The sequence below is a fragment of the Bacillus rossius genome, chromosome 11 (assembly GCF_032445375.1).
Source record: "Bacillus rossius redtenbacheri isolate Brsri chromosome 11, Brsri_v3, whole genome shotgun sequence".
Taxonomy (NCBI): domain Eukaryota; kingdom Metazoa; phylum Arthropoda; class Insecta; order Phasmatodea; family Bacillidae; genus Bacillus; species Bacillus rossius.
The window spans coordinates 42,779,555-42,805,007 of NC_086338.1; the positions used below are offsets into that span (position 1 = coordinate 42,779,555).

The window sequence follows — 25,453 nt, forward strand, 5'->3', positions numbered from 1 at the left end:
CCTCGCCCTCGCAGCACTTCCCCTCGCCCTCGCAACACTTCCCCTCGTCCTCGCAACACTTCCCCTCGCCCTCGCAACACTTCCCCTCAACCTCGCAACACTTCCCCTCGCCCTCGCAACACTTCCCCCGCCCTCACAACACTTCCCCTCAACCTCGCAACACTTTCCCTCAATATCATTACACTTCCCCTCAACCTCGCAACACTTCCACTCAACCTCACAACACTTTCCCTCAACCTCGCAACACTTCCCCTCGCCCTCGCAACACTTCCCCTCGCCCTCGCAACACTTCCCCTCAACCTCGCAACACTTCCCCTCGCCCTCGCAACACTTCCCCCGCCCTCACAACATTTCCCCTCAACCTCGCAACACTTTCCCTCAATATCATTACACTTCCCCTCAACCTCGCAACACTTCCACTCAACCTCGCAACACTTTCTCTCAACCTCGCAATACTTCCCCTCAACTTCTTAAACCCTTCCCCTGAACCTCGCAAACCCTTCCCCTCATGCTCGCAACACTTCCGCTCAATATCACTACACTTCCACTCAACCTCGCAACACTTCCCCTCATCCTCACAACACTTCCACTCAACCTCGCAACACTTCCACTCAACCTCACAACACTTCCCCTCAACCTCGCAACACTTCCACTCAACCTCACAACACTTCCGCTCAACCTCACTAAACTTCCACTCAACCTCGCAACACTTCCACTCAACCTCACAAAACTTCCCCTCAATATCACTACACTTGCACTCAACCTCACAACACTTCCCCTCAATATCACTACACTTGCACTCAACCTCACAACACTTCCACTCAACCTCGCAACACTTCCCCTCAATGTTACAACTCTTTCTCTCGACCTCAAAACACTTGATGGAGGGTCAGTTTGTTGGTAGCCTGCGCGGAGGAAGGACACATCACAATTTTTTTTTGCCCTCTCCGAGCCGAAGACTCCATGGTACGTAAAAAGTTTCTTTTACTAAAATTGTAACTAAATACATTTTTATAATAAATTTTACAAACTTTTAAAACAAATTACATGTTTGCTCTCACCGGGGTTCGAATAAATAATTCTTTGGAATTTTTTGATCAAAATTTAAATGTTTTAAAGTTGATGGGGATTCTGAGTAAAATTACCTAGAGGAAAATTGTCCCTATTTGAGAAAAATTACCCCTTTATGAGGAAAATGGCTCTTCTCCGAGGAAAATGACCCCTCAGGATTTTTTTTAGGAGAAAAAATAAGAAATTTCCCCTTGAAATTGAAAATTTCCCCCTTAAGGTTATGAATAATCAATTTTTTTGGTGTAAATTTAATCTTAAAATCTGGATATTTTGAGTCACTTTAGCGTATGTGAAAATTAAAAAGGTGAAGGTCATCCAAGAAAGCCGCTGTGATGTCACAATCCAAAATGGCGGACTCCAACTCTGGCTCCACGATCTGGAATCAGCCGTCGGAGGAATTACCTATTTATGCACTACTAACAAATATGGGAAAAAAAAACACGCGGTTTGGAAAACTGATCAAGATATCCGAGTGGGGCCTGTTTACGAAAATCATTTAAAAACTCACTAAGGTTCGATAAGAAGATTTTTTTTTCCTGATGGAAGTGAAAACGACTAAATTGCTTGTTTTTCAAGATAATATTGAGGCATGCAAAATCCGGTACAGATTCTTGAAAGCACTCGAGGGACTTGCATTACTCCTTTATCTTCATTACTCCTTTATCTTCATTACTCCTTTATCTTCATTACTCCGCCACATGATGTGATTGTTACCGCTCAGATCTCATCGTTTTTCTACGCACGACGAGAAGACTGCACAATCTTGTGCTTAGATACGATACCTAACTAGAAGAACCAGCGAGCGTCGCATTTATCATCCCGCCTCACTCACACAAATACACTCCTTCATATAGTGATAAAACCATGTGTCAGTATTGTTATTTATATAAAAACAAATTAAATATACAATTATAATAATAGTTTTTTTTCTAATCCACATAAAACCAAGACAGGCAGTTTCAGTTCAGTTCTCTTCTGTTTTGGAAAACTATTGTGTTTGTTTCGTATTTTCGTTTTGTCGTGTTTTTGTTTCGTTTCAACTGTTGTGCTGAATTTTTTTTTGGGTTAATATTTTTGTGCTGTCATTTTTTGTGGTTTTTTTTTCCGTCCTCTCAATCCATTTTCTTGGTTTTTCTTTGTTTGTTGACCATATTCCTGTTATGGAATATTATGTGGTGTTTATATCCTGTTGACAACAGCAATTTTTTTTGCATAATTTGTGTTTTTTGTCCTTTGGGTATTTTTTTAGTTTTCTTCTACAGGAAAAGTACTTAACAATGGCGTATGTACAAAAGCTTAGGTACATCATGTTTCAAAGGTTGTTAGCTCAAATACTACATAGAAAAGTTTTTCCTGTAGATTTACAAAAAAATTACTTTGGAAACAAATTGCCAAGAAGTAGTTTGTGATACTACAAGAAATATATTGTAACTCGGTACCACAAGTGGCTATGGTTATTTTTGCAAATATAAAATACAATTCTCGAGATAATGGTGGGTATTTGTTACGATATTTGGCGCATAATTACTAGAGACCTGTAAAATTCGCGGATTCATTTCGCGATAGGATAGAGTCCAACGACTTTTGACATTATTTTGTTTCAGTGATTGGGCCACAGTTTATCTGAAGGACTCTGGGCCAATGAAAAATCTTTAACAGAAGAATTAGCGTATCACGATCATTCCAGTCAACAGGTGTTACGAGTCGGTAACCAATCAGCAGATGTAATTTGCACAAGTGCATAGAGGATCATGGAGTCTAGGGATTTGAAATCGCGAATTTTACAGGTCTCTAATAATTACATATTTTAACTATCCGTGTGCCCGATGGTATTTCCCCAACTTTCATCCCCTAACTAACCCTCATAGGGGAACATGTTTCAAAAATACTTCCTTAGTGCTCACCTACGTTATAATATAAGAAACTCCTGTGCAAAATTTCATACTTCTAGACCCACTGGTTTGCCCTGTGCTTTTTGTCTTATCAGTCAGGGTGCCCGATGGAATTTTCCAAAATTGTATCACCTATTTAACCCCCTTAGGGGAAGAACTTTATAAAATCATTTTTAAGTGCTCGCCTACGTTATATTAGGAACTCCTATGCGAAATTTCATTCTTCTAGACCCACTACTTATATTGGCCATGCTGAGCCATATTTAAGGCCATGTTTAAGCTGAGCATTGTCTGTCAGTCAGTGTTGATGTTTCATTGGACCATATACCTATATTTTCTTAAACCACGGAAAAAAGATAATCAAATATTTAATAATTGCACCTTATTTGGTTTTACTGCGCTTATAAATGGAACACTAATTTTAGAAGTGACCCAACTTTGTCCGTGTAAGTGCGTACATTTACAAATATCTGTAACTGCAAACGAATATTCCTGTCCCACTTGCAAATATATTACGGTGAAGACTTTCAAAGAAGACGTGACACACAAACTAGCTTCGTTAGATTCACGCAGGGTGTCCACAAGGAAAAAAAAATTATTTCGTACCAACTTAGGCGAGAAAAAAGTACTAGGTTTGAAAAAAAAAGTACTAAATTATAATTTGTTATGGTTTTAACAATTTAGGAAGTTATCATGACATTGCAATGCTCTAACTTAAATATATCACACCAAACACACACATACATTCCATAGTTTTTAAAAATAATTACGCTTGATAATAAAACATATCGGAGTTACTGTAATAATATTATAATAAAGAAAAAAGTACTAGATCTGTACTTGACCACTAAAAAACTTATAAAAGTACTAGATCTGGTACGAAAGTACTAACTGTGGATACCCTGGATCCACGCCCGGCGTACCGGACCTAACTGTGTGCAAGCGAGCTGCCATTGGCTGGCGGTGATGTTTCCATTAAGGCCCAACGGCACACGAGCAGCAGCGCGAAGGCGTAAGTGCGACGCCGACGCGACGGGGCGACGGATGCAGGCGCCGAATGCACGGAGATGAACTTCGAGAAACGTCTCCAAGCATGAACCCAACCTCCCCCCCCCCCCCCTCCCCTCAGCCACCACCCCTTCAGCCAACGTAGGCCCCAGCCACTTGCCAAAACGCCCACCGCGGCTAAATATACACCGGCATGATTCCAATTTCGACCCCCCATTCACGGGGGACTGCGGGCGCAGCTCGCGACACACGAACGCACCGCGGCGCACCGGCGAGCGTTCCGCATCTCGCTCCCGCCCGCGCACGAGTCGCACGCTAGCCCCTTATGCATAGAGACCTGCCAAAATTCGCGGATTCATTCGGTGATAGGCTAGAATTCAAACACACATACCTCTAAGATGATTTTTCTATTGGCTTACTGTTTATCTGGACGAATCTCAACCAGTTATAAACCCTCAACCAAAGAAAGATCGAGTCACAGACAAACCAGCTGAGACGACTTACAAGTCGGCAGCCAATGAACTTGCGTTATTTGCCCGAGTGTACAGGGGTAAGTGCAGTCTATCCTGAAGGCCATCGAAACCGCGAATTCTGCAGGTCTCTACGTTATGCAGTATCAGCTGGCAGGCCTGACTCTTCATACGTGCAAACATCTCAGCTGTCTCGGCACACGTCATTCGGCAGCAGGAATCCCGTGAAAACGGATGGGAAGTCGGTGAACGTAAATGTTCCACAAAGATGGTGGACCCACTAATAGCAACGTACACCCGTATGTAACACTTTCGAAACATTAGGGGGGGGGGGACGACACCAAACGTATCGGTGTGCCAAATGAAACTCTATGATAGTGAAACTACTCTGGAACATAATTGGCAAACTAAAATAGTCACAGTAAAAAAGAAATAACAAATTTTGAAATACCTAAGAAAATTCAATTTAAATGATCATAATACATATTCTCCTCCTAAATAATCACGAGGCTTACTAGCATAGGGGCGAGGATCAAATCTCTTCACTAAATTGTTTTTTTTTTTTTTTTTCGCAAGAAACATTTTTCTGAAACGTTTCAATGAAATAAACAAGAATATACGTACTCCGCGAAAGTTAAGTGAATAATTTATAGAACCATGTACTCTTAGCGAAAAGATGTTTTTTTTTTCCCCTTCTTCAGACCAGCAGTGAGTTAAAACTTTGTAGCATTGTCTGTGTTTCGCTGTTGGCTTCCCTTATTTCAGTCTATTTCAGCTTATTTCAGTTATGTCTGCATTCAGCACACCAATCACAGCCGCAAACACGTCCTGATTGGCCCGGCCAATTAGGGAAATGGCTTCTCTTGCAGTCAGTCGACAAAAAAGAACCTTAATGCAGTCTATAACGAGCGTTCATATATATATATATATGTGTGTGTATATATATATAAACGCCTGTTCCCATTTATTCAACGATGGTTGCTATGCCCTCTAACGGAACTCGCGAATTCTGGTCGGATTTTTTTACAGTTTTATCCTAGGCCATCTGTTGTCGAATCAGCTTCAATCTATCGCCAACTGTAAAATGCTTCAAGGTGTCCTAACACTTAAAGTATTGGGCGTCAGCTATTATCCAGTGCCTAGAACCTACTTTTATTTAATCACATATAAAAATAAACCCTCTTACGGCTATACGTACACTGAAAGAAATTTTTGTATATTTTACAAGGAAAATCCTTGGAAACCCTGTTGCCAAGGATATTACTTGTAAAACTACAAGGCAGAGCTTTGTACCATGTGCGATTTTGCAAGGCTGTGCCTTGTAGTTTTGCAAGAAATATCCTTGGCAACAGGGTTTCCAAGAATTTCCCTTGTAAAAGTACAAAAAAATTTTTAGAGTGTAAGGCAATTAACTGCTACCAAGCGATCTTGCTAAGTTCCCGGGCCTCTTCAATCATTTTTAAACACACACAGAATCTGACGTTTTCAGAAGCATATACATATACTGATTTCTAGTAGTTTTGCCTTACTTTGTAGTTCCATCAGAGAACTGGGAATCATTCCAGCCATCTTTTGTCTGAATTATCTCGGAATGATAGCTATGTAAGTATGCGGTTAGTGAAAAATCCAATAAATAGAGACCTGCAAAATTCGCGGATTCAATTCGTGATATGCTACAATTCAAATAATTATACCTTAGCGCTGCTTCTACCACTGGCTCACTGTTAATCTGGAGTAATGAGGGCCAATCAGAGACCCTCGCTCAAAGAAGTGTCGAATCACAGACACTCAGTCGAGACGACTCACAAGTCAGCAGCCAATGAACAGGTGGCATTTGCCCGAGTGTGTAGAGTGTAGTAGGGTCATTGAACCCGCGAATTTTGCAGGTCTCTACCAATAAACTGTGAATAGGTAAACGATAAACCATGGCCGTGCTTAAAGTTATTCAAACATACAAACAATCATAAATATCAATATGAACTTAAAAAGGTTCACACGACGCTTTTGGAAACTCATAACTATTACTGCTCGGAAGAACTCAACCTTTTTCTGAAGAGCAGTTTCTTGGCAGCACTTCTCTCTGAACTCTGCTTCCTTCTCATACTTGTAAGTACATTTTAAACTTCCTACTCAATGAGGTGTAAGTGGTCCATGTTAACACAATCGCTATGCATTATTTTCCAAGACCAATGCATTAAATTAAAACGCCCTTGCTACAAAAAAAAAAACTAGACTCCTCCGTATCTTCGTAAGAAAACCTGGAGATGTTTAACGAGATTGCTACCCATGTAGCAGAAGTTTTTACAAATGAAGGTTTTAATTTTTTACAGGCACGTTACGCATAGACCTTTTTTATTTCGAGATTTTCAAAGCAAGATCGAAGCTTTTTTTAAGCAGCGTGTTTTGGAATATATTTCTTACTTGGGTGTGTTTTCCAGTCATAGATTTTTAAAAAAGGGAGTTTGTTGCTAAAATATTATTATTTTTTGTTACGAATCTTTCCTGAACTGTGATTCTGGAGTTAAACTAAAGCGATTGATGTAGCAAAATATTTCCTTGGAAGACAACTTCAACAGCGTGTGAACTTATTGTGCAACACCAGCGACTATTTCCTGCAATTATAGAGTTTCTTTAATTGGTTTATAGACACCATAAGCGTATTTTGTACTGCTCTATAGCGTATTACATGTCAAAATTAATTTATAAAAACCTCATCCACCTAAAAAAAACAGGGGTCCTGCTTACTCATTATGCACGATAAATTGAATTTGAGGTCCTTGCAAATTAATTTCAAACAAATAATATCAATGTTATATTAATACAAAAACCGACGTATTTTATTTTGCCGGCCACAAAGCTGTCACTACAAAAAAAAACACATGACGACAAATAGGCTTAAATATAAAATTACCTACATTTACTATGCAGGTACTAGATTCCTCTCTTTCTTTCTCTTTTTGTATATGTGTATATATATATATACACATACATTGATACATATATACTACATATATAGGCTACAGAACGAGTCTAAATTCGACCGACCAAATTTAGCTTCAAGTCATCACAACAATAAGGTCTGAATCACGGAACCCTAAGTCCGTCCATTATTTTGCCATAATCTTAATATAAAATGAACAATTATCATTTTAATTAGTCATTAACTGAACCCTTGGCAGCCAAGTTTAATGAGGCCAATTTTTAATTCAATTGTTGTTTTATTTATGTATGATCGCTAGGGACCGGAAAAATTCGCGGATTCATCCGGCGATAGGCTAGAATTCAAATACATATACCTTAATAATGATTTTGCTATTGGCTTACTGTTCAACAGGACGAATCCCAACCAATTATAAAACCTCAACCAAAGAAGGATAGAATCACAGACAAACCAGCTAAGACGACTCACAAGTCGGCAGCCAATGAACTTGCGTTATTAGCCCAAGTGTACAGAGGAATGTGCAGTCTATCCTGAAGGCCATCGAAACCGCGAATTGTTCCGGCCCCTAATGATCGTGCAATCACAGTCTTGTGATCTTACCCTGAGTCCCTGCTCCGCATGGACAGTTCAAAGGAAGTAACTGAAGTCATTCCATAGCAGGGTGGGTTACAATGGAAACCAGGAAATTTCGCGAGTTCGTCTGGTTTCAGGGTATAACTCAAAGTCATAATTGCGCTCAACCATCAGTTATTGATTTCCCATTGGCTGATTTCCAAGCGAGAACAATTTTATCATTGTTAGTTGGCACTACTTGATTCGCTTACTTCTCATCCTAGATGGGCATGGTTGGATCAGTAGATACCTGCTCCCTGATGATGGCGACTGCAATGTCGACCGAAACGCCGGTGAATTTATCGCTCAAGGACACGGCTAAAACCCAGAAGCCAAGCTACTTCAGACAATGGCCGTGAAAGCCTGCGAAAGTTAGTGCGTATACCTTGTTGCAGTCTAATAGGCATTCAGATTTATTCGCGAAAAGCGCCTGCCCCTGCTAATAACTAGAGACCGGAAAAATTCGCGGATTCATTTCACGACAGCCTGAAATTCAAATAGTTATACCTCTTCTGCTGCCTCTGCTATTGGCTCACAACTCACCTGGACGACTCTTGAGTCAGTGAGAAACACTCAACCGAAGCTGTATCGAATCACAGGCCACTACGTTGGGACACCTCCTCCACAAGACAGCAGCCAATGAGAGGGTGACATTTGACCGAGTGTACGTAGAACTATAAAGTTCATTCTAGAGGTCATTGAACCCGCGAATTTTTTCCCGTCCCTGCTAATAATAACGTAGTTTTGTTTGTTCGCAGGGAGATGACGGCGGGGGGCTCGGAGTCGCCGGGTAGGTACAGTGTTGTGCAGCTCAGCTTGTCGCGGCTCGCGCCCTCCTCGTCGCGCGGGGTCGCGGCCAGAGTCTCCCCGGACCAGGGGTTATTTTTACTGAAGCCAGCCTGGCGTCCCCCCCCCCCCCTCCTCGCAACCCCGCGATCCCCCCTCCAACAACAGACCAGGTGCGCGACTGGGCTGTCCCCCGTCAGCTGGCGACACCGCAGCGTCATCAACACCACGGGGGAAGAGTCCCGGGATTCATTTTCGGGACGAGCCAAAACTCTATCGGCAAGGAAGGGGTCGGGCATTACTAGGGGCAGGTATTCTTCGAGAAAAGATCTGAACACTTATTAGACTGCAACAAGGTACACCCGCACCAGCGCACTCTTCCTTGTTATTGGCGGCCATTTATTTGCGAGAGAAGTCGTTGACTTATTTGACCGGGGGCCACTCAGGACTCGTTTACTTCCGCACTGAGTCACTGTGATTGGCGTTGTTACAATCGACGTGTACCTGGGAAAAAACTCTCCCAATCACGAAACACAGACGGTGCTACAGTTTTTTTTAACTTTCATCTAGTCTCGAAATCTTTTCGCGAAATCTGCATGCCCCTAGGTATTATTATCCACGAATAAATGCGCACGCTCATAACTAGGGGCAGGCATTTTTTCGCGAATAAACCTGAACGCCCATTAGACTGCAACTAGGTACACCCGCACCAGCGGTTTCTTCCTTGTGATTGGCGGCCGTCTGCGAGAGAAGTGGTTGCCTTGTTTGACCGGGGCCACTCAGGACTCGTTTACTTCCGCACTGAGTCACTGTGATTGGCGTTGTTACAATCGACGTGTACCTGGGAAAAAACTCTCCCAATCACGAAACACAGACGGTGCTACAGTTTTTTTAACTTTCATCTAGTCTCGAAATCTTTTCGCGAAATCTGCATGCCCCTAGGTATTATTATCCACGAATAAATGCGCACGCTCATAACTAGGGGCAGGCATTTTTTCGCGAATAAACCTGAACGCCCATTAGACTGCAACTAGGTACACCCGCACCAGCGGTTTCTTCCTTGTGATTGGCGGCCGTCTGCGAGAGAAGTGGTTGCCTTGTTTGACCGGGCCACTCAGGACTCGTTTACTTCCGCACTGAATCACTGTGATTGGCACTGTTACAATCGACGTGTACCTGGGAAAAACTCTCCCAATCACGAAACACAGACGGTGCTACAGTGTTTTAACTTTCACCTATGTAGTCTCGAAATCTTTTCTTGAAATCTGCATGTCCCTAGGTATTATCCACGAATAAATCCGCACGCTCATAACCAGAGACTGGAAAAAAAAAAAATTTCGCGTGTTTCAGTGAACACGAATCTCTGCGTACTTGAGAAAACGTCACCTCTTCACTGGCTCGCGAGGCTTCTTGTAATGGGTAACTCGCGGTCCGATACTTCTTTTGTCCTGAAGGGTCTCTTGATTGGATCAAGAGTTCCTCTCCGAAATAACGGCGAACCAATAGTAAAAAGCAGCACAAAAAAATTGAAAATTTGGTACATCACGAAATGATTCGGCGAAATTTTTTCTGGTCCCTGGTTCGGTTTTCTGGTGAAACCAGCCAATCAGGAGGTCGTTGGTTCGACTCTCGACGCCTGAAGGCAAATAATCAGTTCATCCCCATTGCCAGAAGACTGCTGGCGTAGTCGGTCTCATTGACTCCCCGTTTCTGACAATCGGCATTACGTTTTGACCGACAAATAAGCCAAATACAATAATGCACAAGGACCTCTAGTATAGATTCCACGAATCCTCTATGAACGCGGGCAAATTACAACTGCTCATTGCGTAGGGACCGGAAAAATTCGCGGGTTCAATGACCTCTAGGATGAACTTTATAGTTCTACGTACACTCGGTCAAATGTCACCCTCTCGTTGGCTGCTGTCTTGTGGAGGTGTCCCAACGTAGCGGCCTGTGATTCGATACAACTTCGGTTGAGAGTTTCTCACTAGCCCAGAGTCATCCAGGTGAGTTGTGAGCCAATAGCAGAGGCAGCACTGAGATATAACTATTTGAATTTCAGGCTGTCGTGAAATGAATCCGCGAATTTTTCCGGTCTCTACCCATTGGCTTCTGGTTCGTGACACCTGTTAACTGGGTTACTTGCGATTCGACACTTCTTTTGTTGGAGGTTTTTCATTGGCTCAAGAGTCCTCCGGATAAACGGTGGTACAATGACAATCACGGAAATTTCGCGCATTAACTTAGTCGCAAGTTAGAATGCAAACCTTCAAACTCTCGCACTGTGTTCATGATTGGCTCGCAGTTACTTGGACACGCCCCCTCTATGACCGTGAGCCAACGACGCCAAGCTAGGAGAGAAGTAGGCGAATCGGGTAGTGCCAATTAACGAAGATAAACATGCTCTCGCTAAGAAATAAACCAATGGGAAAGCGAAGATGGGTTGAGCACACCTTAAATTCTACTCTGAAGCCAGACGAATCTGCGAAATTTCCGGGTCTCTAACAATGATTGAAGCAGCATGAAATTGAATCAGTTCGGAGTCCATCCTGAATGTAATCCGAACTCGCGGAATTTTTTTCCAGTCGCTAGCCGTAACCTCGGCGATAGTTTCGGAGGTGCACGAGGAGGAGGAAGGGAGGGGGAGACATGCAACAGTGTAGGCGTGTGTCGTCGGTCTGGGAGCTCGCAGGCGGCACTTCTCGTCGGCAGCCAGCCAATAAGCAGCTTTCTACTTTCTTTTTTTAGCGGAGCAATGAAAGCGGCATGCGGCGAGCTCCGGAGGCCAGGGGAGAGGGGCTGGAGGTGATATACTTGCACTCTCCCTCCTGGACAAATTCCTCTAGTTCTCTGGTCTGCGGGCAGGAACACATTGGAGCAGTTCGGGACTGTAAAAATTCTTGGGTTCAATGACCTCCAGGATAGACTCTACGATCCTCTGCATACTTTAGCGAACCTCACCTGTTCATTGGATGCAAACTTTGTGAGGCGTCTAAACTGGGCAACTAGTGATTCGTGGAGACCGGAAAAATTCGCGGATTAATTTCACGACAGCCTGAAATTCAAATAGTTAGGTATACCTCAGTGCTGCCTCTGCTATTGGCTCACAACTCACCTGGACGACTCTGGGCCAGTGAGAAACACTCAACCGAAGCTGTATCGGATCACAGGCCACTACGTTGGGACACCTCCACAAAACAGCAGCCAATGAGAGGGTGACATTTGACCGATACGTAGAACTATAAAGTTCATCCTAGAGCTCACTGAACCCGCGAATTTTTCCGGTCCCTAGTGATTCGATACTTGTTTGGCTGAGGGTCTCTAATCGGCCAAGAGTCCTCCAATTTAACAGTGAACTTATACAAGAAGCAACATTAAGGTGTAATTAAATGAAATTTAGCATGTCACGAAATGAATCCACGGAAATTGATCCGGTCTCTAGACCAGCTTGCCAACATTTCATAACCTCTGTCATTGGATCATGTGTTACTTGACACTCCCCGAAAAACTTCATTCGCAAACTTGCACAAGGGCAGAGGATACTGTGTAACGGCAGCCAATCAGCAAACGATACTGATCTGATTATGTATGATAATGTTGATCCTATCTTGATGCCTAAATATTACGCGAATTTTGCTGGTCTCTAGTTATTGCGTGCAATTGCGCTTCTTTGATTTCTTTTTTTTCTCTCTCAAATTTTCTTGCTTCTAAATACGTATTTTACGAGTTCACCTAAGTTCAGATGACATCAGTTACAGGAGGTTAGAATTGACGATGTTGCTTTTCGTGTGATGTTTATGCAGCATTGGCGCACTAATTTAAACATTTGAAGCCAACATTCCATAAGCGTTGCTGTCTTATTAACCATCATTAAAAACATTTAACTCTGTCAAAGCCGACATATTTCCCGTTCAGTTTAACAGTGCATTCTTAACGAGACGTTGCAAATTTTCCTTGACATTTTCGTTAAAAAAAAATAATAAATTATTATTACCTACTCGTCTACTGCCAATTTTACCGGGATTGTCCTATAGGTAGAGACAGGAAAAATTCGCGGATTATTTCACGACAGCCTGAATTTCAAATAGTTATGTATACCTCTGTGCAGCCTCTGCTATTGGCTCACAACTCACCTGGACGACTCTGGGCCAGTGAAAAAAAAAAACACTCAACCGAAGCTGTATCGAATCACAGGCCGCTACGTTGGGGACACCTCCACAAGACAGCAGCCGATGAGAGGATGACATTTTGACCCAGTGTACGTATAAGTAGAACTATAAAGTTTATCCTAGAGGTCATTGAACCCGCGAATTTTATCCGGTCCCTACGTATGAATGATTCGTTGTAAATAGTCTAAATTAAACTGTTAAGATATGACGTTGAAACTGGGACATTTAAAAAAAAAAACATGTGTTTGATCGGAACACTCGGCCGCTGGACCGCGAGGCTGGAGGCTGTGGGGACGTCCCCCCCCCCCCCCGTCCCCCCCACCGGTCAAGGTGTCGTCTGCGCGCGGCATGTCGGGACCTGCACTCGGGGGATCTCGGGGCCCGGCGGCGAATCTATAAAGGCGGTGCTCCTCATTGTGCTTGTCTCGTGATGGATCACGGCCCGTTGAGGCTGTCTCTTATCGAGACAAAGAGCAGAGCCGCGCGGATAATCCCTTTGTGCGGGAGTCGGCCGCCCGTTACCGCCGCGTGTCTGAGGAACATCCACGCCTCACACACGCACACGCACACACGCGCGGACCGCAGGGCAGACGGCTCCGTTGAAACTGCGCTTCCACCCGGGATTCCAACCCCACGAACCCCAATTTCATTCGTCTATTTCCCCCCCCCCCCCCCACCATTCTTTTGAAATCTCCCTCAGCACAGCGCCGGTTTTGAGTCTTGACTGCCCACACACACACACACACACACACACACACACACACACACACAAACTTCCAGGTAGAGACCGAAAAAATTTGCTGATTCATTTCACGACAGCCTGAAATTCAAATCGTTATACCTCAGTGCTGCCTCTGCTATTGGCTCACAACTCACCTGGACGACTCTGGGCCGGTGAGAAAACACTCAACCGAAGCTGTATCGAATCACAGGCCGCTACGTCGGGACACCTCCACAAGACAGCAGCCGATGAGAGGGTGACATTTGACCGAGTGTAAGTAGAACTATAAAATTCATTCTAGAGGTCATTGAACCCGCAAATTTTTCCGGTCGCTACATATGTTGTATTGCCCTGGGCTGTCTTTGAAGCCCAGCTCTCAGCCTCGCCAAAGAGGCTTCGAATTAAAGGAACGCGCCCACATCATGATGTGCTAAGAAAAAAAAGGGGGTTGTGTCTGTAAAGTGGGTTTACGGACGATAATTTTACGTGATAACGTTATAAGAAAACAATGATGAAAAATTGCCTACTTTTTTTAATTTTCAAATATTATTTACTTTTTTTTTGCAAATTTAATGTAAATAATTTTGTTTAAATATAATCACGAACAATTAGTTAAAAAGCCCGCCTTAACCTGTTTGATATTATAGAAGATTTTTCTCGCACGTGTGGTAGGCCGATTTTTTGCACGCTCGGCTCAGGCGGAACGTGACAATGAGTCATGCTTTTTTAGTGCGTGCAGCCGGCGTTCATCGATTTGTAAGACGTTATCACGTCAAAAAATTAAAAACCGGATATGGGAGGGAAAAAAAAAAAATATGTAGCCATATTTCAAGTGAATGACGGCGACGCACGAAGAGTATAGGTACTCGGGCGAGCTGTAGTCGACACACTTGTTGCTCGCCCCCGATGAAGGAAGGAGGGAGGTAGGAGGGGGGAATGAAGCGGGCTAGTGCTTCCTGCAGAGGGGAGGGCCACCCCAGGGAGTCGTTTATAGGTCTTCAGGGGCGCCCCGGGTAGGGGACGGGAGTGGGGGAACAATGTGAGACTACAAGCCGGGCCATTGTCTCCCCTCCCGAATGTTAAACTAAGAGAGGTGGCAGGATTTCTCACCCTCTCCTTCTTCCAACTCCCCCTCTGTCCCCCCTCCCTTTCCCTTTCACTTCTCCCAGGGCTTCCGACACGCGAGGGGGAAAAAAACTGCCGGCAGACGGATCACGTAAACGGAGACGTAACATTTCACTATCGCGTCTTCTGCTTCCGGAAACGTAACGAATGCCAAAACAAATTACACTGCTTTTAAAGGTTACGGAAACATTAATTTAATTATAAAATACGTTACCCTTCGATATCACAGCACGGGCAGAATTTACATATACTATAATAAAAATGAACGACAAAGTTATAATAGCATATCAGATTTTTTTGTACTTGTAATATCCTACGTGTGCCGAGAAAATAATTAATTTGCGGCACATGTTATATTTATGTTTTGTTTAAGAGTGCTTTGAGACACCAATGTTTTGGAATTGTTTAAACAAGCGAAAAATTTTTTTTTCGTACTTAAATCGCCAAATAACTTTTAACTATAGTTTAAATTGTTTAAAAAAAAAAGGTTTTTAAATATATTTCAAACCATGAAAACATTCCTATAGCACGAAGTAACTTGGCGTCTGGGTTGTAGCCAGGGGCGCAACAACTAAATTTCCAAAAGGGGGGCAATATACCTTTTTATAAAGAATCATCGATCCCCCCTATTGAAGCGGGGGGACCCCGGGAAAATTTGTATTTAAAGGTGGAAAATGGTGCTTTTTAAGCAGTTTTATTATCTAAAAATTGATTACACAGCACTTTCTTTGCCCCCGTTTGTCCCCACTTCAAGGTTTCAGAGGGGGGGCAAAATACCCTTGCTCCCCCCTTCCCTGTTGTTGCGCCCCTGGTTGTAGCCGTGTCCTAGGTGAATAATTCGCCGACGTTTCGGTCGACATTGTAGTCGCCATAATCAGAGAGCAGTTACCTACTGCTCCCTGATGATGGCGACTGCAATGTCACCCGAAACTTCGGTGAATTATCCGCCTAGGACACGTCTACAACCCAGAAGCCAAGCTACTTCTGACAATGGCTGTGAAAGCCTGCGAGCATTATTCATATAGCACATTGGCAACAGATATAATATTCATTTAAAAAAAAAAAATGTTTTTTTTATCACTACCCCCCCCACACAACAGGCGTCATACTTTCCTGTTAATTAGAATTGTACGTAATGCAGTTGCGAAGTAACGTGAGCTGCCTGGCGAGCTTATCGCCGTCTCTCGCGCCCTTGGAGTCGCAGCTGATTCCGCCACACAAGTAGGCCTATATCCTCCCGGCGACTTCGCTGGCTCGTCTTCGACACGGCGCCTGATAGCAGGATTACCCGCGTGTGTGCGCGCGGCGGCAGATAGAGAGAGAGACGCGTTCGCCCGCGCGAAGAGAGGAATGTTCCGCCTTTGAATATATATACTGTATAGAAGTCGCCAGCCCAGGTTAAAATTTCTAATGCGGTTTTGAGGTAGTTGGTTAATTCACCGCCGCAATCGCCACCATCTCTAGGGCATCGACTTGTGGTGGTCCCTAGCGGACAAGTGTCCAACTCTTCAAAAACCCCTTCCCCCTCCTGTTGAACGACCTCGAGCTGCAGTGAATGATGGATGAGGGGTGCGGGGAATGACAGCGGGCGACAGCGCTGCGCTCTAACGTGTAAATAACAACTAAGACGATACAGGGCTTTACGGCAGCGCACTGCAGCGGTGAAGTTCCTAAGTTGCTCATCATATGCTTCTGAAAAACGTAGAGTAAATCCTATCCACTCGCGACTTCTATACAGTATATATATTCAAAGGTTCCGCCTCGTCAGGTGTGTGTGTGTGAGTTATGGCCCGTCTACAATAGCAATGTCCTAAACTGTGTCCGAAGGACACTCGTCGCTGATTGGTCCACGTGACCCTCTGACGTCATGCGTCAAGTGGGCGAAGGTCCGAACCTACCTGGTCAGAAGACATTCGTCAATTTGAACTTTTTGTCCCAACCTGTGTACTTCGGACACAGAAAAAGAACAGAACACTCACGATATTTGAATTTCCGGTTCCCGTTTGAAAACGTGGTGTTTGTTTTTGTTATTGAAGGAAATGGAAGGTGTTGTTAGTCACTTATAACTTACATAACTTTCATAAGTTCAATCTCAAACTACAAAGCATCAAAACAATAAACAAAAACATTTGGTTTGGCATATTTACTGCGCTCTGGTGACAACTTTAGAAATCAATACATTCGGACATCGGACATCGCAATTGTGGACAGGGCAGTTTTCGGTGAGATAATGTGACATCACTCACATTCGGATAAGGACACGGACCACGCACAGGTTCGGACTATTGTAGACGGGCTCTTAGTGAGGTTTGCTGGTGCTTCTAGCGCGATGTCTCCTCTTAACTGGCGCGCAGCCTTCTCGTCGTCGCAGGATAACTGTGGAATTTGAGCAGTGACAGTAACATTATATGGCCGAGAAATGAAGATAAATGTGTAATGCAAGTCCCTTAAGTGCTTTCAAGAATCTGTACTGGTTGTTTTACGCCTAAAAATTACTGTGAAAACATGCGTTTCAGCCATTTTAACTCTTATAAAAATACAGTTTTAAAACTTAATCCGAAATCAAAAGTACTTTTCGGTCCTCAGCGATCTCTTAAATGCTTTTCGTAAGCAGACCCCACTTGGATCTCTTGTGTAGTTTTGAAATCGCGTTGTTTATTCCTGAAGCTCTGCGCACCGTGTGTGTGCCCGGGTGGACGGGGGCCTTAAGCAGCGCTGCTTTAGTGCTCCTCGTCCTTTTTTTCGAAACTGTCCTGTCTTTGCGGCGCAGGTTTCGTCACGTGACCTGTTCGGCTGGCGTGACCAGCGATAAGAACGGCGGTGTATCGTTCGTGAACGATTCTTTCGAAATGAACGAATCTCTTGAGCGGATCGAAAACATATTATTAGGGACCGGAAAAATTCGCGGGTTTAATGACCTCTAGGATGAACTTTATAGTTCTACGTACACTCGATCAAAGGTCACCCTCTCATTGGCTGCTGTCTTTTGGAGGTGTCCCAACGTAGCGGCCTGTGATTCGATACAGCTTCGGTTGAGTGTTTCTCACCGGCCCAGAGTCGTCCAGGTGAGTTGTGAGCCAATAGCAGAGGCAGCACTGAGGTATAACTATTTGAATTTCAGACTGTCGTGAAATGAATCCGCGAATTTTTCCGGTCTCTACATATTATTCGTTCGCTGAGGTCGGACAAACGGAACCTACGACGAGACTAAACAAGTATTACGGACAGCACAGCGACGACAGCACGGACAAAAATTAAAGTCCAACCTCTAAATATCAGACAGCACGAGAATTCCGTTGAAAGAACTCAGTCATGAAAAAAATAAACTAACAACACAGAAGACGAAAACAGTGGGCTAACAACGACGAGACATTAAATGCAGGCAGACAACAAACCTGGACAAGGCAGCAAACACATAAACACAAGTACTGTGGACGACGCGACGCCGCTAGCACTGACGAACACAGGTTTACAGTGACAACAGTTGCGAAGTTGTTGCTGTTGTTTTTGTTCAGTTTCATCGTTGGTTCCGTTTTTCCGACATCAGCTGATTCAGTATTGTTGACTGTGAATTTTTTATCTTCATATTTTTTATTAATAGTTATTTTTTCTGAATTTTTCCATGACAAACAGTGCATGACTGCAAAAAGCTGCATTAATCGCTAAGCGTTGTTATCCTTGCCCGGAAGGGCACAAGTGGGAGGGAAGCCTTAGTTCCTAGCCCTTGCCACTGGATGGCAGGCACAGGGGGCTCCACCAATGGGAGCCTCGAGGCCCTAAGACCTTTGACCTGGTCGCTGGCGACAAAATGGCGGGTGTCTCTGAGGCCCGGTGATAATACGAGAGAGGCGAATCGCGGCGACGTCGTGGCGAGAAAAGATTAGGAGGGGATGGGGAGGTGGGGGGGGGGGGGGCAGAAATTTCCCGACGAAAACAACCTCTAGATAAAGTATGAGCTTACATACTTACCTAAATCAAACTCCAAACACAAGACATAGAAATAAATACGTAAATGCCAACTAGAAAAACCTGAGCAGCCAAGGCCAACTGCTCAGCCGAGTATTAATTAACCCCCTCCCCCTCCCTCCCCAACCCGACAAGGAGGGCTGGACAATTAAAAGTAATAATAACACCATTTCCCGTCGAAATTATAATTAAAAGTCAAAACAGGCCACACATTTATTGTCACCAAGCTTCGCAGCTACCAGTTTGAAGTCAGTTATTCTACAACACCCCGTCAACATTTTTTTTTTTTTATATAGGCACAGAACAGGAGATTATGGGCTGCGGTACCGGGGCTTGGGACTCCTACGCGGGCCTCGGGGTTCGATGCCGAGTTCGGGTACTAGGTCCCTGGGGTCCGCTACTGGCGACGATGATGTCACTGTTAGCCAGTCAGCGATGACTTCTGGGCTCCATCGATAGAGACCGGAAAAATTCGCGGATTCATTTCACGACAGCCTGAAATTCATATAGTTATACCTCAGTGCAGCCTCTGCTGTTGGCTCACAACTCACCTGGACGACTCCGGGCCGGTGAGAAACACTCAACCGAAGCTGTACCGAATCACAGGCCGCTACGGTGGGACACCTTCACAAGACAGCAGCAGCCAATGAGAGGGTGACATTTGACCGAGTGTACGTAGAACTATAAAGTTCATCCTAGAAGTCATTGAACTGGCGAATATTTCCGGTACCTACCTATACATCGAAAATATCGATATTTTCAGGGCGAAATTTCATCGGTATCGATTTATTTCAAACGATGTATCGAAAGACCGATATATCGACGTGTCCTGGTAATCACGCGGACGTGGCCCCTCCCTGTCTTCGGTGGGTGAGGAGGGGGGAGGGGGAGGGGTAATGGGACCGGTCGACACTCGGAACCAGGAATCCCGCGTCGTCAGCCAAGCCTAACAACATTCCGTCACCCGGGCCGGCGCGTCGCGAGGCGACAACCGTGTCAAAACAAACGACCCCAATTTAACCTGCTCTGGGGCGAGCGGCGACAGCTGTGTCTGGAGGGTTGGCACTGCTTCTTGGGGGGGAAGAAGAGTTGGTGGTGATGGTGGTGATTTTGGACGGAGGTGTCATTTTTCGGGGGAAATTTTTTTCTGGTAATTTACCGGAAAAAATTTATGCAAACCAAGAAAATTTTTCAAACGAGTCATACTCTGACGGAAACTCACAAATCACTTTTCTCAACCTTTTCATACAAACGTACACTCTAAAAAAATTTTTGTACTTTTACAAGGGAAATTCTTGGAAACCCTGTTGCCAAGGATATTTCTTGCGAAATCGCACATGGTACAAAGATCTGCCTTGTAGTTTTACAAGTAATATCCTTGGCAACAGGGTTTCCAAGGATTTTCCTTGCAAAATATACAAAAATTTCTTTCAGTGTAACCAAAATAAAAGAAGCCATTAGGTGGCAAATAAATAAAAAATGCAGGTACTATAACTAAATACCGGCCCACTTCATAGATCTAAACCTACTTTTTAATTTCAAAGTTTTTTTTAAAACTTGTACTGTAATATAATGGTAACGTAAAATTCTACAAGTACCATACAAATTGGTTATAGACGATAAATACTAACCACGCCTACAGAATGAAGAATAAAAGTACTGTATCATTATGTTAGTATATCAACCTATCATAAATTATTTAAATTATGTTGGTATTGGAGAAAAGAAAGAAATTTTGCCACTCAGCTCTCTAACCACTACCCCAACCACGCAATGGGTCCTTTGAAAATTAAGACAATTTTGTCCAAATAATAACAAGTTTGAACTTGGAAAAGAAGCTAATAGGAGTAAAAAGATAAGAACAGTAGTAAGAAGATAAAAAGATGATAAAGTACTGCTGAAAAAAGTTAAGAGAAACAGAGTGTGCTTGCAGATAAAACGCAAAAGATGAAAGGAACTAAGATAACCGAAGTAAGAAGATAATAAGATAATATACAAGTTCGGTTAAGCAATAAATCAGTCAGAGAACATGATGGTACTAGATAAGGAAATACAGAATGAATAATTTATGCGAGATATCTGAACAAATAAAAGATAGGTTCAGGACGAAGTAAGAAGAAAGAAACGATATTTAGAAGAAATAAAAGTGCATGTATGATAATAATATTCAAGCCAACGGATCAAGGCAATGCATTACAACTGTAACATAAGATGCGCCACTCTCAGCCGCCAGAATGAAAACATATTAGTTTAAAGATAAATTATATAAAAGAATTACATAAATGAACATAGAGAACTGGCAATTTAAATACTAAGAATACCCTCAACAGAGATCAGATCTAGGAGGGGACGATCCAAGAAATGCCAACTAGATTCTAATGATTAGAGACCCGGAAATTTCGCATATTCGTCTGGCTTCAGAGTAGAATTTAAGGTAAGAGGTGTGCTCAACCCATGTTCGCTTTCCCATTGGTTGATTTCTTAGCGAGAGCATGTTTATCCTTGTTATTTGGCACTACCCGATTCGCTTACTTCTGTCCTAGCTGGGCGTCGTTGGCTCACGGTCGTAGAGGGGCGTGTTAAAATAGCTGCGGGCCAATCATGAGCACAGTGCGAGAGTGTGGTTTGCATTCTAACTTGCGACTAAATGAATGCGCGAAATTTCTGTGTCTCTACTAATGATGTGTCTTTTGAAATGATTCTAACAAGGGGGAAGAAATTTATTAAAAAAAAACTTTATAAACACATTCGAAGAACCGTGTATTTTTTCGTGAAAAGATTTTCAGACCAGCTGTGCGTTTTTAAAACTTTGCAGCATTGTCTGTATCTCGTGGTTGGCTGGGTTTATTTCATATACATGTCTACTGTCAGCACACACCAATCACAGCCATCCTGCGCGGAACTGCAAGGGGAAAAAATCGCTGGTGCAGGCATACCTTATTGCAATCTAATGATAGATCAGATTTTCGTTTTGGGTGAAATGCATGCCCCTGGACATACACAATTGCTGGTTTACACTGTTTGTAATAGATGGACAACAAAGATAACGACATAAACACACGGAGGAAAACGCCAATATCAGCTTGTGTCAAGTGAACATGCCTAAAAAAAAGCATAGAGAGTTTCGTGGAACGAATTTAGTCAGAGGATATTACAGCACAGACGAACATAGTTGCCTATCAACGACGAGACAATTTCAACAAGAACAGTAAATGCAGACAGACAACAAACCTGTAAACATACAAATACAACGTTTAAAATAAACAGGTACTATGGACGACACGATGACGACAGCACCGACAAACACAGATTTCCTATCGCTATGACAAAGCAGTTGTAACGTTTCGGGAACTGGCTGAACTTTGTCCATGACAAACAATGCAAAACTACAATGGCGTATGTCCATAGAACTGAATTAAATCAAAATTTCAATTTGCATGAATCATTTAAAGAATAGTATTAATATTATAGCTTTGTGTATCCGAGGTAAAGTAAACAATGAAACACAAAAGTATAATACTTCGGAGTCTAGCTCGAACGGATTTGAAAGTTGAATAGGCTGCACAGTCCACATTAATTTTGCATTTTAACTACTGCCACATTTCGAGGCTCTTTCGTTATTAGTTCTTTGTCGGTCATGATTTTGTCGTTTTTTTCCCTTTCTTCTACAATGTTTAGCATCTATTCAGGAATTATCAGGACGAACGAAAAATAACCGTCGGTGTTTTATAGCAAACGTTACCTCCACTGTATTTTGAGGATGGGATATAAGTAGGGACACCTGTATTTCGCGAATACATTTCTTGTCAAGGTATTTCACAAAATACTGTAGCTTTTCTCCTGTGGTTATTGGCTGAGGTCGGTGAGAGGTGTCGTCCCGCTCTTGACGGGGCCAATGAGAATGTGGTCACCGTACTGCTGCACCCTCACATGCCATGACTCTTAGAAAAAGATACAGTGTTTTGTGAAATACCTTGACATGAAATGTAATCGCGAAATACAGGTGTCCCTATATATAAGTCATCCTTGTATGACTTAGAGATTGGAGGTCCTGTAGAGAGAACTTACATCTTATTGTTTAGTGGTATATTCGGGGGCAAGAAAACCATCGCATGGGTCTACGGCTTGCGGAAGCTTTCAGATAATCTGGGATTAGTAATTATGATGCCAAGATATATCCGATCAAGGTGTAAACCAAAATAGAGAAACATGGCTACTTCGGAAATTAGCGGGTGAAACTGAAACAGTTGTTTAACCGTCTACCGCCCTTTTGTCTGGTCGCTCCGCTAATTTGTGACGTCTGTTTTATTCCAGAGCGCCGGAACTTCTCTCTACCTTCTAATTTACCATCAGCGCCCCAATCAGACTGAGAGCCCACGACAGCCAAGCGAGCAGCTAGTTCTTGTGAAGGAAACCCCCACTCTCAACGGTATCTCGTAATTAATAACACCGCCGCTCTAATACGATCTCCGCACTGCGTCAACATTTTCTTCCCTTTCCTCGGCGCCAAGTTTCTTTTGTTTGATAGTCTCTTTCCACGTCATTATTTCTCCTTTTAATCTCGGCCGCCCCTCCTCTGCTGCCCCCATCGTTCGTTCGCTAACGGTCGGGGAAAATTTTCCTTTCTGCCAGCGGTATGTTGTTCGGGTGTGTTCTGCCAGTTAATGTTCTTCATTATCCCTACCACCCGTCTCTCTCTCGCACCCCTGATTCATTATGGGGAGTTTGGGAGGGGAGAGTTTTGCTTCAGCATCTACAAACCTCTTTGTGCGAAGCTTCCTCTTTGAGACGGGACGAGCGAATGAACGAACACCTTTTGAAGGTATTGAATCCATTTCAGTCCAGCAGATACGTCAGCAGTCTCCTACCTACTCCCCCCTCCCCCTCACCCCGCGCACGCTAATATCTTAATGTGATCTTTTCTTGTAGTCCTGTTGATACAGGCGGAGATTGCTGATAACATTTCCTCCTTTTCTCTTTGAAAAAAGAAAGTACACGCCATTTTTACCGTCGTATAAAGAGGGAACCGACAAAACTGTTTCCTTTTCATAACCGAGACAGAGGGAGAGCGAGGCTGGCTGGCGTGTCTTGCGTCGGCACAAAGGAAGAGTCTCTTTGCTCCGTGCCGAGTGTGTGTGTGTGTGTGTGTGTGTGTGTGTGTGTGTGCCTGCAGCGAGGCACAGAAGCTCCAGGGTTTGATGCGGCACCAAAACACCTGCGCGCGTGTACACACAATTTACTTAATATGTCAGCGATGTTTTATATACAACGCGGGCGAGGCGGCGTACCGTAACTTTCGGTACCTGCCGGCGAATATGCGGTATTTAATATAGGTTCCCCTCTTGCTGTCTAACGTACTTTTGAATACATTCCCTCCGATATCTTGTATCGATGTGTAACATCTTATCTCTCGGTGTACGGCGTCTGGTGGTAGGAGTCATTTCCTGAATGGAACGGAAGTCTCGCATGGAACGGAAATGTATAGCCACGGTGCTGCCATCTGTGGCGGACTGCGCGAACCAAAGTTCACAAAGACAAATGGAAACTTTGCCGTATTAACTGTTAAATGAATTTACTTCATGGGGAGTATTTAAATAAAATCATTCGTCGAAAATCGGACCAAAAGACGGGGTGGTATTTTTTTGAAGTCTTTTCCGCTTTTATCGGAGACTTTTCATACAAAATTTCGAATGATTTGATGGTCGATGTAGCTGCATCGGCATTATTTTACAAAATTCTACGTTAAAAATTCGTGTCAAGGTTTCGTATTATAAGTGTTTTTGCAACGTGAGAACACATGAATTAGCTTGTTACATAGGTTAGACGTTACACATCTCTGACGAATACTGAAACACTAGCCGTGACCCATCGCGCAATGGGAATGTGGTTGGGGTCCAGGTGTAGCGTATTCGACACCTGAACTCTTTATTTCTGTGTCTCGGAATACCAGCCCGAGTTTATAATTCCAGGCCCCTGCCCGAACAGATGAGGAGAATTTGACAGGTGTCTATATAGTTAGAGACCGGGAAAATTCGCGGGATTCATTTCACGACATCCTGAAATTCAAATAGTTATACCTCAGTGCTGCCTCTGCTATTGGCTCACAACTCACCTGGACGACTCTGGGCCGGTGAGAAACACTCAACCCGAAGCTGTATCGACTCACAGGCCGCTACGTTTGGGACACCTCCGCAAGACAGCAGCCAATGAGAGGGTGATATTTTACCGAGTGTACGTAGAACTATAAAGTTCATCCTAGAGGTCATTGAACCCGCGAATTTTTCCGGTCCCTATCTATAGTTGTGGGCTGGCTGTAGCCGCACGCGGTGTCGACAGGGAGGATGAAGGGTTGTGGGAGGAGAGAGAGAGAGAGAGAGAGAGAGAGAGAGAGAGAGAGAGAGAGAGAAAGAGAGAGACCGCCACCACAACCACCTAAGCGGGCGCGGTTATCCTCAAGCGGCTTACCGCCACGCGACGCCCCAGACAGGTGGGGCGCAGCCCACAGGAGCTTCCAAACACCGCTTATCTGATTAATTAATCGCCGGCCCGATCAGTCGGGAAAGAGTTGAGAGGCGAAAAGAAAACTAAAGGGTGGGTTCTTGTTTGCCGGAACAAACCACCCCCGCGCATCATCCCATCTAACGCCAGCCAACCTTTCTGGGAGAGGGAAAAAAACAACCAACCCATCT

At 43.7% G+C, this 25,453-nt stretch overlaps 1 protein-coding gene across 1 annotated transcript in view; it reads right to left on the bottom strand.

The window, feature by feature from the left end:
• LOC134536455 (transcription factor SOX-13-like) overlaps positions 1-25,453 on the bottom strand; it is a 193,797-nt gene that overhangs the window by 24,028 nt on the left and 144,316 nt on the right. The gene's annotated exons all lie outside the window — the stretch shown is intronic.